Source organism: Leuciscus leuciscus (genome assembly GCF_965113295.1).
Source record: "Leuciscus leuciscus genome assembly, chromosome: 10".
Lineage (NCBI taxonomy): Eukaryota > Metazoa > Chordata > Actinopteri > Cypriniformes > Leuciscidae > Leuciscus > Leuciscus leuciscus.
Window position 1 is genome coordinate 39,665,531 of NC_138734.1, and position 17,570 is coordinate 39,683,100.

The following is a 17,570-nucleotide window of genomic DNA, read 5'->3' on the forward strand; positions in this document are numbered from 1 at the left end:
TTGATGTTCCTACATCCGAACCGCTGAAGACGCAGTGGCTGAGTTTGTTTTCGAAGGGAATGATGAATGCGGCTGTTTACACTCAGGGTACGGCATGTTTTCTATGTACGACGTTCTTAATATAATTCATAATCCCACGTTTATAATGAACAACGCGTTATGGTTATTGTGTTATTAAAACTGTGTACGCACAGAACAGAGGGGCGGGGTGAGTAAAGCTTATTATCATTTAAAGACACATGCACTTAAACGGCGTGCTGAAAACAGAGCTGTTTTTGACCAGGTAAAATGAGTGTTTTCTTACAATACTAATGAGAATTTTTAATTAAAGTATATTACAAACTTTTAATTTAGACCCTAAAGAATCATATTAGCTTGTACAAAAATGGCATTATATGATCCCTTTAAATTGCTTTTTAAATCTAGGGATGCAGTTGAAACACTTTGCCATTTGAGTCATTCATAGTTGAATCTGTATGCTATTAGAACATTTGTGTACAATATGTGTTTGGTAGACAGAATGCATGCATAATGTTGGAGTATGCTGTACAGTACAGTAAAACCTATAAAATAAAAAGTCATAAAATACAGAACATATTCACTCTGTGCAAAGCCACAGAATGTCAACATGAATTGCTTTTTGCAACCCATTTTACTTTTGTAATATGACATTTCTGAGTGAAGCTGGATAGAGAAAAGAAGTGAAAAGGGTAGGGAATTGTTTGGATTGTAAAAAGTATAGCTTTATATATCAGAAAGGAGCCTGGCTAAAGGCCAGTCTGCTAAAACACAGCCTAAATAGCTATTTGGCTATTGGTTAACGTTTGGTTAACCATTATTCATGAAACATTTACAGATGAGGAAGCAGAAACTTGCATTAAGGAAATAAAACGTTCATTTTGATTTCATGTTGAGTGTCCGAATTAATTTGAAAATTAAAGTGTACGTACTTTTTGTCACCTTAACCCAGCTCTAACCTAAAATTCAGTAATGATTGTCTTTCTAAACTGGGCCTGTCGAGCTATTGGTGACAGTAGACGGCGCTGGCAGAAGTGTGAAGGGTTTTTGATCAGTTGCTTGACGTGGAGCTTCTCTGTGGAGCTTCACACACCACACCAATTCAAAAGTATGACTCATAAAGCTGTAGGGCCGTGATATCACTGCTAAAAAGTTGCTTTACTTCTAAAAACAGCAAGCTGGATTTAGCTGTGAGAATAGGTCAAGATATATCAAGATGTCTGTTGATGATATGCTTGGTGTCTGCGCTTTTCAGTGCTGGGATATAATGCAATGTCATATGTCAAGAGTGCTTCTTAGTTTGGCAATATGATTGCAAAAGTTAAGCCCCCGCTTCATGGGAAACTGGAAATTCAGGCTTTTTCGTTGTGCAATGGTTTTCAATTCTTTGATGTTTTGTCACTGGTAACATTGATGGAACGGCAAAGGTACATTGATGTAAATGCCCACAAATAAACACTATAGTGTTTGTGCCACTCTGTGGGGCTTGAAAATATAATGGATTAACTTTTTTACTTGGTAGCACTGGTGCTCCCAACTTCAAAAAGTGAGGAGCACCAGCAAAAATGTAGAAGCACCCACCAAAAATTAATGAGCACCACAACTACAAATTATATATTAACAGATTTCATTTATTTAAAAACAACACCAACAATCACTGGGGCTTTACACGTCCTGTGGCCAGGATTTGAAATTTGGTCTTTGGCTCTATATCATCTCACCTCGATGATATTGGCACATGATTTGTCATTTGCATACGTCATGTTAATCGCAACTCCATTCTTTTTTTTACCGATGTTGAAGTGTTACCGATTTGTTATACACCGATTCAGATGTCTCGTGAGTTCAGTGTTGGACAGATCAGTTGTTTTAACCATTCATCAAAGTGAATCGGTTCAAAGGAGTCATTAGTTCGCGAATCGGACGTGTCATTAGTGGACATTAGCGTTGTGTGATTATCCAGGCAGTTTAGGACATCGCACAAGATTTGTGTCAACACAGAAAACATTTCATGCACTGGATAGTTTTTTCGTTTATTGAAACTGTGGTTTGTCAGCTGAATGTGCGGAAGAGAAGATAAGGCATTGGTGCGTGAGTGAGTCTACAGCTCTGTCAATATTCCAGTCCAAGTCCAAGTAGCCTGAGACTGTTGCTACAGGAGAACAAATGTCATTGGTGGAGACTCTTGCTGATGGAAATTACACAATTATTGATGGTTGAGTTGAGGATAATAACCTGCCCACTCAAGAGGAACATTTGGTCTTGCGTGCTTTTCTTTGCTCACAGTTTCAATTTTGTTCGGTTTGAGAGACCCAAAGAGCCGCCTAAATGACTGTCTAAGACATACTCAATAGAGAAATCAAAGGATTCAAACACTTAACAGCTGTGCTTTGTGAGTCTGTTGCTATTTTAGGCCGTCTTGTCTTGCTTCATTAATTTCACAAGGCGTAAAAGACATTAGGCTTCAGCAGAGGTGCACTTCTGTTTCCGTCTCTCCCACAGGGAAGTTGTAAATGACCAGGATCACTTTACTGTATTGTTCAACCAGAATGGTTCACAATCTGGAGCCAGAGCCTGTTCTCGGCCAGGCGAACTGGAGTCTGTTGCGTAACGCTACTATGTCTTCTTTACCTGCCTATAACCAGTGTTAATTTTTTTGTGCAGGCAGCACAAAAGCAGTTTTTGTTTACGCCACTTCTGTTTTCTTCCAAGAGGCACATCCAAGGAATCCTACCGACAACGTCAAATTGTGAAGGCAAACAATTTTCTATTACTGAATAAGAGACAAACATGTAAAAAATTGTCTTTAAAGATTATTTATTCCCTTGCAAGGAAAGGTCAGCAATCATACAGTCATAGAAAGTGGCTGCAGAGTGTGACAAAGAGAGGAGGGCATCCTTCCTCCTTTATAGTCCTGACTCCCCCAAGGTTATTTCTCGAGGCTAAGTGAAGACACATTGTTTAGATTTGTCTATCATATTAAACCCTTGAATGGAGACCCTCTGTCTCGGTCATACACTTAGTCATACACATACATACATACATTCATAAGGGTATGTATCAACACATACATACATTCATAAGGGTTAATAACAGTTCTTTGTTCTAATAATGTGGCAGAGAATCATGGGACTCCACATGCAATCCTCATGCATTGTGTTACCTTAATCTTATTACTAAGATTCTATGAATATAAGAAAATGGAAACACATATTCAATTTCTTCCACACTGTTCACAGTATCGCAGTGATTCTAGCGAACCGGCAGTTTATGCGAGCTCTCATCTGTTCTTTTCAGAGATAAACTGAAACTGAAACCGTTGATTCATTCGCTCTCTCACACGCTGGGTCTCTCTCTCTCTCTCTCTCTCACACGTAGTTTTATATATTTAGATGTAAAGAGCAATGTAGTGCAACGTTATTATTTCTCCATCTCCCGCTCTGCTCGAGACCAGCAAGTTTTTAGGGCCGTAGTTGAACCGATCTTTCCGACCCGGAACCTTCTTTCCTGCAATGATGCGCGGAACAATTCAAAAATGGACAAAGGCCGGGAACCTGCACTGGAACGGTGTCGGTGGATAAGGGGTAACAGAGCATCAGAAAGGGCCTTTGATTCGCACCTATTATACATTTTCCATTTTGAAATGGCTTGCCAGGGAAAGCCTGACATGAAAGGGATATAATTAAAGATAATGAAATGCAAATTTTATAGGATAATAAGACTTTACCTCGTAATGAGGCAACAGAGAGTGAAGAACAAGCTACATGTGGCAAAACCATGCCGAGGTCTGCTGTGTTTGTAAAAATTAATCTTCACTCTTCAGTATGGACTTCTCCCCCCCCCCACAAGACTGTTTTAAACAAGTTTTATTAAGCCAACATTCAAAGATTAGCCACAAAATTGCAGTGAAAACTGCAATTGATATTTGAATTAACTTTTATTGAACAGCAGTACTGAATCTGCCATAAACTCAAGTACTTGAGCTGAAATGGCCACATTTTGTTTTCACATCATTTTACAACTTATTGATGATCTCTCCCCCCATTTAAGCCTGCCGTTCAGCTTCAATAGAGAATACAGTCACAGTGAGTTCTGCCAGTGCAACACGGACTTGATAAGAAACTGGAGAGTTCCTGCTCTATCACGGATTGTAGAGCCCTAGAGCAAGACACTTGACCCACAATTGCTCCTGTGGTTGGTGTGCTAGAAGTCACTTCAGATGAAAGTGTGATTCACTTAATGACAAGGAACGAGCAAGTAGAGTGGTCTGAGTAGGGTTGGGCCGATAGGTCGTCCATCGCGATGGCTGACAGACATCACGGATGTTGAGCTGGCATCGCGATACCCCCCCCCCCCCCCCCCCCATGTTTCCATGGTGACGTGTCATGCTTGGCACGTGATTCACCACAGCCAAAATAGTGCTGTATGACAGATGTAACGCTTTTATTTCTAAATATTAACAAACTTGCTCACCATGTCAACAACTATTTTCTATTCCGATTCTCAAATACGTGTAAGTTAGTTTGTTTTGTCGTATAAAAACCTTTATAAATGATCTTGATCTGTAATAGGAGATGGGCGCCGCCATGTTTGTTTGGGCCGCAGTTCAGAGATTCCTGTCTGTTGGATTTATTAAAGCACGTGAATTCATCAGTTTCTCCCGGAATACATCAAAGTAAGTGGCCGGTGAACTGGGAGAAGAATAGAGTCAACTTTAAAGTTACTTACACTGTGTATCTGATATGAATAAAACTATATATTTGAATGGGAAATATATTTGAATGGATTGTTATGTCACGTCACTGTACATTCACTCCTTAGTGGTCAGCTGATGCAGAGCGTGCCAAAATCGAAATTGCTGATGAGATGTAGAGGAAAATATCTAGTGGAAAATGACAATGTTATGTTATACCCCTCATCGTCCATCGTGATGTTTCACAGAAGACATTGTCTGATGACATCGGTAGACATCGCCCAACCCTAGATCTGAGGTACTTTAATGGCTCAAAGGCTGTGTTGGCGATGCCAAACTACTCAGCCAATGGTCTTCAACTTCCTGCTAGTGTACTGTGAACGTCTGTTTCTGTGCTGTTACTGAGGAGATCCGGTGTCATTTGTTGTTTGCTTCCGCAGAAGTACATTGGTCGAAAGATCAGACGTATGCTAGGAGGGACAAGATGTTTGAGTGGCTTTTTTTTCACACTTTCATCACATTAGCACGAACAGAGGCTTAATGAGCTGTCAGCAAGCTGCTGCCACTCACGGGGCCAACCTCTTCTGAACGTCCTGGGAGGGAGGCTTTCTGTGTGTGTGTGTGTGTTCGTCCTGCCATCCTCCACTTGATGAAGGGTGAAATAGCTTAAGACAGAGTATTATTATTATTGCACTCTAACCATTTCCAAACAAAGCTGAATCATCTACTCTGCAAATGTTTTGATTTCAAGGCCATCTATCTCTGCATGCTTGGAGCGCAAACTACATGAGTTTCACTGGCGGCTCTTCACACACCCACTCAGAGAGAACAAACTAGTCTATATATATGTAACGTCAATACGTGTGATCCTTTAATCTCTCAATGCCTATAGAGCTCTTGTTTTTCAAGTCCTAAAACTCTGAAGAGTATTATGGGTTCCCTTAGGAGTTTCTAGAATAGTGGTTTTTGATTTATGATTAAAATAAGGTCTGTGGTTAACATTACTTGAAGACAATTTCACATTTTGTTCTACAACATAAATGTTTGCTGCAGCTACAGCAAAGATGTGAGTTTTTGTGCTTATGTAAGGGTTCAGGGTCTGAAATTAACTTTTTAACCTGCCAGCCAAGGTGGATGGTAGACGATAAAAAAGTTTTTAAAGCAATCTTTTGCCTTATTTGTTTATTGAAGAAACAAGGCAATGCTTGTTAAATATTTAGGTGTATTCTCTACATGTGTGCTAAGTATGGGATAATATACTGTACATCCAGCTGATTGTTATCGCAAAATAAACCCAGACGGGGTGATCAGTCTTGTATCACCCTTAATGGGTTTATTTTGAAATAATAACTGGCTGGATGCAAGTTATTCTGATTATTGCATGGCTTGCCACATAAGTATATAATTAGTGTTGGGGAAAGTTACTTTAAAAAGTAATGCATTACAATATTGTCCAAAACAACATTGGACCCCATTGACTTTCATTGTATGGACAAAAAACTTTTTTTAAAGTATCTTGTGATTCATTTTTGGGTGAACAATATCTTTAAGTTAAGACACACAGCTTTTTCAAAATGTACATTTGAGGTACATGGAACATGTAGTTGATTCAATAGATTAATTACAACACATTCCCAAAGGAACCCATAGTGAATTAGCCCCCGGGTTGGTCTAAAAATTGACGTCATGACTGAGTGGCTGTATTTGTGTGAACTGTGGCTTACCACGCTGGTCAAAGTAAGAAAGACGTCTTGATGACCCTTTTGAGTAATGCTGGAGGGTGGTTTCCTGTCTGCATTGGTATGAATCACAGTGTTGTCTGTTTATTATATAAAAGTCCAATTAAGAGGGCAGCTTTGTATGCTTGTTTCAGTGTGTTAAATTTGCATCGATTGTTGTCTGTGGCGTATGCACTTGTTTGTGTCTTGAAATTAAATGAATTGTTTGGTCAGACTGCAATCCATCAGTTACAGTTATCTCATATTATTTTAAATGTCACTTGAGATATTGTGGCAGTGTCCTGTCTGATGTCATTATTTACAGAGATTGCAAGATTGCTGACAGGGTGTCACTTTCTGGCTCCTAGATAAAGATTGTGGATGGATGTACAACTTTCTGGTAGCATCAGGCCTAATGTCATCATGTCTCTAGGGACGTACCGCTGGTCTGCTGATTAAACCAAATGACAGCTTGTGTATTATTTATCAGCCAAAAGGGGAGACATCTAATGTCAGTGGATGATCTTATACAAGACCTGTTGACTGCCTGCAAGAGACTCGGCTGGATTTGTTAGCACATCCACCTCCTGTGCATTTGGCTCAGTGTGACGTGGATCGACTTTGCATTTGCATTGATTTTGTTTTTGTCATTGTACAAAGATATATTCTCCGTGCAGGTAGCTGAGGTACAATGAGTTCCTCTGGGAGTGAGAAATGAGAATGAGAAATCAATACACAACATGCTAAATGTAACAAAAATCAGCTACTACATTTACATAATACCAAATAATTCACAATAAAATACTGTTTCCTTCATTCCTGAAGCAGGTGCAGTAGCATCACATGTTCAGTTAAGCTCACTGATATTATTTGACTAAGTTGAACCAGTAACCAATAAACCCTGAAAATAGGGGTGTAACGCTACATTGTTATATCGAGATATTGCGATATGAAAATGTGACTATATCTGAATTTATCTGAATTTATTGAAAGGATAGCCCTTTGAGATGTAACATCTCATTTTCAAGGGGGTCCTATATGTAAGGGGGACTATATGTATAGTTGATGTAAACTATATGATATGCAATGTCCAAGCTTAACGAAACGTGACACACTAAGACAACAGGAAATTATGAGGATGCACACCAAGTTTAGTACAATTCTGCCTAAAGGGGGGTGCTACAACTAAAAAACTATTAAAACTAACCAAAAGATCCATTAAGTTGAAAATTGGTTTGCATCTTCTTTAGTGAACATTCTTACATATGCTGTAATATGACTCGGATACTTCAAAAAACATAACCGCCAGCAGCCAATCATATTTCAGCGGCTAATAACATCAAATCTGAATGCCCTACCATTACAAAAATTTATATATTTGTACATTGTGTGAAAATGAATATATGTTCCAAATTATCTGAAAATTGGCATCATGGTGGCGTTATAATAAGCAACTTAACATTTTAGCAAATAATTCTGCAACCACGTGGGACAGAATCAAAATTCTCGTTTCTTCTGAATTCTTGCTTTAAGCCCCAACAATAGCACATTAAAAATACTGCTGTCCATTTAAAATGAAGAGACAATTTTATGTCTTCTTCACAATAATATATATTATACAAAGTTATACAATTATACAAATTCTATGAAGAGTAAAGACACTTATTTTTTGTTGTGGTATGAATAATAAAGTAAACGCTTATGTGTTGAACGGCAAGCATAAGGTTAAAAGGCAATACATAAACCGTAGAAATAAATTATAAAATGAGAAGGGCGTTTGAGATAAATGCTTCAGATAAACACATTATTTGAAATGGTCCTCCTGTCCATGTTTTTTATCTAAATTTAAATGTTGAATATGAATCCACACATGAATCACATATATTTTGATCAAACCCTAACTTTCAGTGAAGATTCAAGATGGACTTTGCTATAAAAAACACAACATAATACGTTTCAGTTGAATCACTAATCATTTACATGGGTCATTGGTGCTTGGTCCCCGACGTCTGCCGCTTGCGGCTATATTTGTTTATGTATTTATTTGCTTGTTTGCATGTCATTTGCTGATGTATAAAGTCATGTAGTCACAAGATTTTCTCCTCAGTAAAATCCAATCACAAGTGGGCTCAGGAGATGTATTTGAGATGCACTTTAATATCCGCTGTAAATGTCAGACGGTCTTGTGATCGAATTGCCCAAAGAGAATGCAAACAGAGCCTACAAGAATGTAACCACATCCAGCACCATAGAAAACAGAGCGATTTTCAACGAAAGGACACTAGAAGCTGGACGCATCATTTTTAATTACAAATAAGATGGAATTGATACAGTTGCATGACTGATCTGAATTTGACATCATTTATTATTTGATTAGTTTACTTTCTGCATGTAAAATGCTTTGTCTTACAGGTGCACCAACACAACGCAGTTTGCACTTAGTCTCTCAGTCGTGTTTCTGTGTAAATGTAGGTAATGTTTACTGCTGAGCTCTGCCGAGGGAGCCAATGTCTCAGCTGGGTGCATCAACAAGAACGTTCCACTTTTTTGGCCTGTCACTCACAGTAAGCTCCTGTGACAGACCATGAATTGGTGTAAATAGACAAGTGCAGGAAAGCTCCTCAAGCTTAAACAGATAGAAAAACTCATCACAACTGTCCTGATGCAGCAAATGTAGGAAATGCCATTCAGTTTATCACTGCTGATGTCTTTTTCATGGCCTCTGTACGAGTGACTGTGAAATCAGTGCTGTGACAATTACATAATTCATTAAAACTGCGAATGTGTACTAGGTGTGCAACCCATATTAGTGCATTTTACTGTGAATGAAAATACCAATTATAAAATGAATGCTTCCTTAATTATGAAAGCTGTGATTGCTGAAACTGGAAGTTCTGTAGTAGTAATCAAGAAAATTTACTAATATCTTTAATTAAATATATATTGTAGCCTTATGCAAATATGTTCCACCACTCTAATAATTGTATGTTATTACTGCAGTCTGCTAATTTGGGGGAAATTACCCCCTTATATGCCCCATATAAAAGGGGTTTTAAAGGGGTCATGACATGAGAAATCAAATTTGCCTTGAACTTTTGACATGTAAGAGGTTCTTGTACCATTAAAACATCCTCCTCATTTTAAACGAAGCATTTATTTAATCAAGCTCCAAAAACGTCTCTGTTTGATATTGTGGGATCTGTGACGTCACACAGGCACATACATTTGCATATGACTGCCCACAGAGCAAGACCTCGACAAATAGTTTTACATCATCACACCATAGCATCACACCCACTGGCGTTCAGTCGCTTAACGGCTGACATTTGCCTACACTAGATGTGAGCGTCACATCAATAATCCCAGATGCTGTCTACACTGATACAGTATACTGATGCACGTTCAGTTTCTGACACTCCACATGCTTGAGTCTGACGACAACAGGACAATTGGAAAAGTGAAAGAACGTTTGCTTTGATGCTTCCAGTTTAAATGTCCAGTTTACGTTTGTTCGGAGCATTTTGTTTTGTTGAAACTTTTGCTGAAAGATGAAGCAGCCGACTTTATTGAATCAGACAGTAGCTGAATGACACTGTAAGAAAATGATTTCATAATGCTTTGTGTGCAGCCTAAATGACAGTCTTTTTGTGCAAAAAACTTTATTAACATTATAAGTAAACCTCAAGGAACATATTAAAATAATAAAAAAATCCATGTCATGACCCCTTTAATTATAATTATATAGAGTTTAATTGCAATTATACATGCTAAATTTCAACTATTTCGTTATACATTGTATAACAAATGCTGTATAGTAAACAACTTTTTGTATAAGGACTACACCACTGATTAGCAACTGCACCAAATTGCTTATTTTTGCTCAGTTTGTTTTTTTTGTTGTTGAAAAAATGAAGTGTTTTTTTTTCTTTTTCTTCTTCTCGAGTATGAGCTCCATATTCTCATATATCATGCTATTTAAGCATTGTTTTCTCCCATACATTTTCCCACAAGTGGTCTGTCTCCTTCCCCTTATTCTGTCTCTACTAACGTTTATGTTGTTGTTCTTGGCAGAGATTTCCTTACAAAAACTGACCTTTAAAATGAGTGCAACAGATATTTAAACCCACAAGTCTGTAATCTTAAAAATAGCTGGTTTAAATTTTACATTGGCAACAGATATAATCCTGAGAGAGGAGACCTCACTGCTGAATCAGTTATCGGTACAATCATTCATTATATATAAAGTATGAATATGTAAATAAACATGGAGTCAAGCAAACCATAACAAACAAAACCATAAGTGATTGATGCACAGATAATACTTGTAACGCACATCCCAGATGGATGTGTAGAGAGAGAGATGGAGATGCAACAGGTGTGTTGTGAAGATGATAGAGTGTGTTTTAATGAGGTCTCTTCGGCAGCTGCACTGCAACATTTACTGCTCTGCAAGCTTATACAGTGCAAGCCGAGACACGCTTGTGTAAACATGGAGTAAAACATGCCTTTTGCATGTCAAATTAATGCATACATTGAAAACCATTAGTTGATAAATGTCCACAGCTTTACATTTTCTACAGCATTGTAAACGAGCACCTCTTTAGTTATTTTAATCCACTTGTATTTGATCAAAATGTTTATTTTCATTTCATCCTGCAGTCTATCTTTAACAGACGTTAAGTTTGAATGTGTAAGAAATCTTTTGCTTTACTGAGAGAAATTCAGTTTGTGTAGCAGCAGCCATACAAGGAGCTCTTCCGTGAACTGAAGGCCTAAAAAAAAGTTAGTTTCAGGAGTTCAAAGCAGCTTGCAAAAGTGACCTTTCTCGGAAAAGTTTGCTCCGGCTGGTAAACCACCATCGGTCCGTGGCGATTATGTAATTGGACGGTGTGCTTTGGGGCCGGTTGCACCAGCTGTGCGTAAGTTACAGCCTAGGTTTGACGTAAATTGGGCACTAAATTACAACTTGCACTACTAAATATTTTTGCGTTGCATCATTAAACTTAGTTGAAGCATAACTACACAAACTGAATATTTCTGGGAAGCCTCCGAACAGCAGTAATAGTTGTAATCAACTAGCAGACTGACTGAACTGCATCAATAAGCTCTTATTTCACCCCACAGACTTCAGTTATTTGGACCTGTGTGATAATGCTTACAATTACACTCGCTTACATTTTAAGAGAGAGATCATTATGGGAATAAATTACTTTGTTTGCGGCTCTTCAACACAAACTCGTCGTCTCTGTGTGCATCACTCCGTGTTGTGCATGTAAAAGAAAATCAGTCATAATAAATAAATGTAATTTCTTGTAATTTTTTTTTCTTCTGTATCAGTATTTATTTATTGAGCCTTATTAATTTCAAATACAGTTTCTCCGTATTATTTGCATATAATTTAAATATTGTTATTCATGATTGAGTAGTATTGTATTTTATGGAAGCTTATTTTTACCATTAGTGACATGAGGCAAAAGAAGCTGGAATGAAGGATAAACTGAAATTCACAGCATTTTAACAACCTCTTCTCACGTATTTGATCGCTGCTATTGGATCATTGAAGGTATATGTCATTTTATGTGACTACGCATTACTTAAAGGTGCTCTAAGCGATGTTGGGTGACGTCACTTCTTGTTGACGTTCGAAGTATTGTCAAACAAAACTGAGGCTAGCTCGACCCTCCCTCCTCCTCATCCCGTCCCCTCCCCCTCTCTTCCGTGCTTCCTGAAACAGTCATGAATTCGGGACTTTGCGCGTTCCTTCTCCTTTTCCCTCTTCTTTTGCTATTTGTTCATCGGAACGTCGTCTCTTTGGTCGTGTGTCGGCCATATCGAAATTCTCAAGAATATCAAATTTTAACGTTAGTCGTTGTCGTTGTCTAGGACATCTCTCCTCTAGCTAACTTCCCTCTTCATGCTTCTCTCTCCTCCACTCCCCATCCCCCCCTTCATGTGCACACGTACTAACCCCCCAACCCCCACCCCCAAATTATTCTTGTCGGTTATTGGCTGGAACACTGTTTGTTATGTTTCGTGGTCCAGGCTGGGCCAGTTTGTTTTTGTTGTCGTTTGTGGAGCCTGGGCTGTCTACAGAGACCGCGTTTTTTTTACAGTGTGTTCAGGGGACAGGCAGCTAGCGGATAGTGAGGAGATGTTTGCTGTATGTTACAAAAAATATTTCGGCCTAAAAAATGTGTGACATCGCTTAGAGCACCTTTAACAGAGAGCTTACGACCTACTAGCTACGTTAGCCTTAAGAACAAATAGTGCAGCCGTATAAAGTACAGAGTTGGTTACAAACTAACTAGTAGTTATTAAGCCACTAGTGTGGACTTTACGTTCCAATTCAAGTAAGAACTTGCGAACGACTGGTGCAACCCCACCTTGGTCGGTATCTACGTCGCTATGATCAGATGCTTTCTTAATTGCTGTTGTTTTCTCACCACTGTCATTTTGTTGTGTGTTTATTTAGTTATCGAAGGGAAACTCACAGCCCATATTTATACCAGTTATACCAAACTTCTTTTTACCTGTAAGTGAAGAACAAAAAAGAACATGCCAAATTATTCAATTGGGCCACGTGCTAATAATTAATTGGGAATGAAGGAATAATTAATTCAGGAGGGAATGAATTAGTTCAACATGGCCACAAATTACTAAAATAAGGGAATTAATTAAACAATCGTGGGAGCAAATTCATAATTCGTGGCCACGCTTGAACTAAAACGAGTGAACGTATTCTTGGTATATATATTTTTGTCCACATGTCATGTGCGGGTCTCCAGAGAAGTAAATGAACTGAAAAGCTGCTATCGGTTTGACATTTGTGTGTTACCGGGTTTAATAACTTCTGTGCCGGCTTGTGCTCGTCCAGCAGCTGGTTAGCTTTAGGAGGAGATTCCTTGCTTTGTTTTTGTCATGTTGTCACAGGCTGTCAATTAGAGGCCTGTTCCTTTTAGCCTGCAGCTTATTTGCCCTTTTCTCACAAACCCCCTGACTTTGTCAAGAGGATGACATGATGCCAGCAATTATTGTAGCAACCCAATGGACTCTGGGTGTAATCTGATGATGGTTCTCAACTGGTTTTGCTTCTAAAACCAGATTTTACATTGAATGACCAGAGGCATATGGAAAAAAGAAAACCAAGTATGGAAAAATATTTGTGGTTCCAGACTATTGCCCCTCTTCCGTTTCAGCGCATGCTATCACTTCAAGAACACCAATGAAAAAAACCCCAGAGAAAATAAAAATATTTACATATGACTGTATATACCAAACATAATGCTGAAAATAATGTTGTATGATCCATTTATGTTAAATATGTGCATAAAAATATACAGATCATAGGTTTGGATATTTGAATCTGGATAAGTATGGAATTTAGAAAAATAGGAAATGTGTAACCCTGATTAATGGGAATATCAGCCATATTACCAAGTGAAAGATGAATTTCTTCCAAAATAACATTACGTTTAATTGTGAGGCACGTTGCCAAATATTAATAGAAACGCATTTAAAATCACACATTGAAATTGTATTGCTAGTATCAGCCACATTGCCAAGCGAACGATGAATTTGTACTGAAATGCCATTTAGTTTTATTTGTAAAAAATTTTTTTTACTTAAAAAAACTAAAGTTATTTTAGCACTAAACAATTAGGCACAAAAAAAAAAAAATATATATATTTTATATATTTGTGCCAAAATTCACTCCTAATTTTTGAATGGTCGTCAATGGGGATAAATGTTTTTTTTTTTTTTTTTTTTTAAGAAAGTGTGTTAGTGTAGACCATGGCCTTGTAATCTTAGTCTAAAATAATTTCAGCTGTAATGTTAATGGAGAGCATGATCTCACTGAGCAATGAGAGAGATGCATTTGCAAGAATGAACACCCAAATCAGAGGCACGTCTATGTCTGACAGATGCTTTCAGGAAATAAAAGCATCATGCTTTGTCCCAGTGTTTAGGACTAATGGACCAGCAACCGTTCATCGGGTTGTAGCTGTTTGTTAAAATGCGTGAATTTCAATTATATTGTGTATAAAATGCATTTAGACGGTGCTTTGATAAAAGACTTTTTAATTAAGATGTTGTCGTGGGTGACGAATGCCATTCAGCCTCTGCACAGTCTTTATTTGAGGTGTGTACTTATTAAGAGTTCAGATTCTACTCTGAAGATGGATGATAATCGAATGCAAAGTCAGTAAGCCACAGATCCTACGGATGAGCACGCTTTGAGACTGATGTAGTCACTTTGCTTCTTGAACATGATTAATGGGTTTTCTAACAAAGGTTGCCTTGCTAGTCTATAGATATAATAAATTAATTATGCATTTATTTTTCAGCTAAGTTTTATATTTTATATACAGGTTTTAGTCTTTTATTTATTTATTTATTTATTTTCAATAATATTTGTTTGGCATCCCTAGCAGTGATGTATTAAAGTGTCGCAGATTTTCAACCCGCTTTGTATTGTAACAATGTTGGTGGTATATTTAAATGAACAATGTTTACTCGTTCTCCTTGTTACCGAGAAATTCACGTTAATTTGTCCCAGGGCTTTCGTGAAAACTACATATTATACTTCTGAATATTTGTGTCCCCGCCCACAGACAGTCGGATCAACAGAGGGTTATTAAAGTCGACATGAAATCAAAATTGACCCTATTTACTTTGTTAGCGCATATTACTAGTCTTGTGGTGAACAGTTCATCCGTGCAAGTTAATACACAGAAAATAATTGTTTGCCTTGGTAATCTTTAATCAAAATCTGAAAAGTTACTTCCGGTCTGGAATGGCGTTCCTTTTCTGATGACGTCAGTTTGACGGCTTGGGTTGAAAACGCTTAACCACTCGCCTCAAACCCTCAAACCGTTAGTCTGCTATGATGGAGATGGAGAGGAGGAGCGCTAGAGTAAAACCCTGCCCTCTGTTCAATATTCCCTTTCACTTGGAAATACGTCACAACACTGGAGAAAAGTCGTTTGCAACTTCCGGTTCACGGGGGACTTAACAGAACAGTATGGGTAGTTTTATTACTGAAAAGTGTATTGTACTATGTCTACTCTTTAAACAGCATAATGTTAAAAATTAAACACTATGGCTTGAGCTTTTGCTTCGGGCGGTTTCTACAAACACAGAGGTTTTCAGATTTCGCAGCATTCTCTCTGTATTTCTGATTCTTTACAGCCTTTATCCACTGCCTAATCCAGCATACTTTATCCAGCATTGTTTGCTGGATCCTTCACTGGAAACTAAAAGTAACAATCCCGCTAAACATTTACTCTTTGAATTCTTGCACCCGGGAACAATACAAGTCAACAGCATTATGACTAAAAGTTTGCTAAGAAGTATTTCCTACTAAAGCAAGGTGGTATTTGACTCTGCCTTGGCATCTTGTCACAAGGTTATTATAGGTTTGCATTTTTAAATTAGTTTTCATTTTAATATCATTTTCAAATTTCCTATAAATTTCGTTTTCATTAATAGTTTTAGTTTAGTTTTTATTTTGTGAACATATTTCTATTTAGTTTTTTTATATATTTAGTTTCAGTTTTAGTAATTATAGTTTAGCAGAGTTAACCGAACACTTCCAGTTAGACATTTAATTTCAGCAAAGTTTATTGTTTGCAGTTTACAGTTAGCTCTTGTGCAAACTTAATAATAATAACAATAAAATAATTGTTTGAGACTGAACAAAGAACCAAACAAATGCAGCTTAAAAGTATAAAAGTAAAAAATATTTAAAAAATCATTCATATTATAGATGGAATCTTGTTAAACTTGTATAAGAAAAAAAAAATGTGTACGATTATTCAGATTATTCTTTTATGGTTATTTCTATGATTAATCCTTTCAAAGATATTATTCTTGTATTGATCAATTTATGCGTTTTATATATTGTATTTTTTAATATCATATACTCAGTTGACTTCTACTCTGAAAATGTACGTCCATTTGTGGGCTAGACATGCCATATGTTTTTTTCCGTTTTCTGCTCAGTGTGGTATCCTGTCTAATATGTGTGGTATCTTGTTTATTATTACATTTTTTAGATGGTTATCTTACCTGGAATTAACGTGCAGCTGTATTTGCAAATAAGGTCTAGACATGATGGCCATTTCTGCTACTTAGGGCTGGTTCACACAGAAAGTGTTTTTGCTTTGAAAAGCAGTGGAATGAGGGAAAAAGTCTCGAGACGTGTCTTTTTAAAGTTGAACTTATTTTAACTAGTGTCATGCGCGAGACGCTGAAAAAGTGCAACATGTCCGTGTAGCGCGTTTACATTAAAAAACAAAGTAAAATAAATGTTATTTTAGTTTGAGAAAAAAAAAATTGACCAGTAGTTTGTCTTATTTCAGTTTTCGTTTACGAAAATAACCTTTGCCAACATTCCCAGTGCATTATGGGTGTTGAAGTTTTCCTACCTATTTGGCAAAAGGTAGACGACAGGTTTTTTTCTCTGTTTTCTGTAGTCAGTTAGCACCTCTGATTTATTTATTTTTCTGCCTTTCTACTGTACAGGACGTTTTATTGAAAGCCCATTTTGCAAGTGGTAAAATACCTAAAGTGAAATCCAGTTACAAGTGGACTCAGGAGACACGTTAATACCAGCTGTAAGTATTATTGGTCCCACTTTATATTAAGTGGCTTTAACTACTATGTACTAACATTGAAATTAATCATTTGATACAATGGACTTATTGTGTACATACATGTTTTTACATTAAAAATACCTGCATGTAATTACAGCTGTAATTAATTTATGTAATTACATCCATAATTTCACTGTTGACCCTTCCCTTACACCTTAACCCACCCTTAAACCTTCCCATACCACCACACCTGTCCCTAACCTTACCCACATCACACCTCAATAGCAGCAAAAGTGTTTTACAATACAACATGGACACAGTAAGTACATTATACCTACTTTTCGATGCAAGCACATAGTACTTAAAGCCACTTAATATAAAATGGGGCCGTATTATTAATTAATTACGTTATTTATTTATTTTTTTCATTTGCATATTCATTCATTCATTCATTCATTCATTTATTTATTTATTTGTATGTTTATTCAATTATTTGATCATTTATTTATTTTACCCCACTTTAATTTTTTTTGGCTCTGGCACCAA

At 37.2% G+C, this 17,570-nt stretch overlaps 1 protein-coding gene across 10 annotated transcripts in view; it reads left to right on the forward strand.

Moving 5' to 3' along the window:
• tp53i11b (tumor protein p53 inducible protein 11b) overlaps positions 1 to 17,570 on the forward strand; it is a 56,220-nt gene that overhangs the window by 15,768 nt on the left and 22,882 nt on the right. For 4 of the 10 annotated variants that reach the window (XM_082182648.1, XM_082182642.1, XM_082182649.1 and 1 more), the window contains exon 2: positions 16,954 to 17,045. The exons of the other annotated variants lie outside the window; for them this stretch is intronic. The gene's annotated coding sequence lies outside the window, so the exon portion shown is untranslated. The remainder of the gene's footprint in view (positions 1 to 16,953; positions 17,046 to 17,570) is intronic. 10 annotated transcript variants of the gene reach the window in all.